Here is a 1,242-nt window from a genome sequence, read left to right as displayed (position 1 = left end):
AGATCCAACCCCTCATCAAACTACCAATGACCTTATTCACAGAACTGGAAAAGAGCCACTTTAAACTTTATATGAAACCAAAAAAGAGCTCGCATAGCCAAGACAATCCTAAGCAAAAAGAACAAAGCTGGAGGCATCACGCTGTTGGACTTCAAACTATACTACAAGGCAACAGTAATCAAAACACCCTGGTACTGGTACCAAAACAGATACATAGACCAATGGAAAAGAACAGAGGCCTCAGAAGCAACATCACACATCAAAAACCATCTAATCTTTGACAAACCAGACAAAAGCAATGGGGAAAGGATCCCCTGTTTAATAAATGGTGTTGAGAAAATTGGCTAGCATTGTCCAGAAAGCAGAAACTGGACCCCTTTCTGACACCTTACACTAAAATTAACTCCAGATGGATTAAGAACTTAAACATAAGACCTAATACTATAAAAACTCTAGAAGAAAACCTAGGCAACACCATTCAGGACATAGGCATAGGCATAAACACCAAAAGCATTGGCAACAAAAGCCAAAATAGACAAATGGGATCTAATTAAACTCCAGAGCTTCTGTACAGCAAAAGAAACAATCATTAGAGTGAACTGGCAACCAACAGAATGGGAAAAAATTTTTGCAATATACCCATCAGACGAAGGGCTAATATCCACAATCTACTAAGAACTAAAACAGATTTACAAGAAAAAAACAAATCCATCCAATAGTGGGCAAAGAATATGAACAGACACTTTTCAAAAGAAGACATTTATGAGGTCAATAAACATATGAAAAAATACTCATCATAATTGGTCATTAGAGAAATGCAAATCAAATCCACATTGAGATACCATCTCACACCAGTTAGAATGGCAATCATTTAAAAATCTGGAGACAACAGATGCTGGAGAGGATGTGGAGAAAAAGGAGCAATTTTACACTGTTGGTGGGAGTGTAAATGAGTTCAACCATTGTGGAAGACAGTGTGGCGATTCCTTAAGGACCTAGAAATAAAAATTCCATTTGACTCAGCAATCCCATTACTGGGTATATACCCAAAGGACTATAAATCATTCTTATAAAGACACATGCACACGTATGTTCACTGCAGCATTGTTGACAGTAGCAAAGACCTGGAACCAACCCAAATGCCCATCAATGACAGACTAGACACAGAAAATGAGGCACATATACACCATGGAATACTATGCAGCTATTAAAAAGAGCGATGACTTCATGTCCTTTGTAGGG

The sequence above is a fragment of the Cebus imitator genome, unplaced genomic scaffold, assembly GCF_001604975.1.
Source record: "Cebus imitator isolate Cc_AM_T3 unplaced genomic scaffold, Cebus_imitator-1.0 Scaffold117, whole genome shotgun sequence".
Taxonomy (NCBI): Eukaryota; Metazoa; Chordata; class Mammalia; order Primates; family Cebidae; genus Cebus; species Cebus imitator.
Note: the sequence above shows the minus strand (reverse complement) of the source record.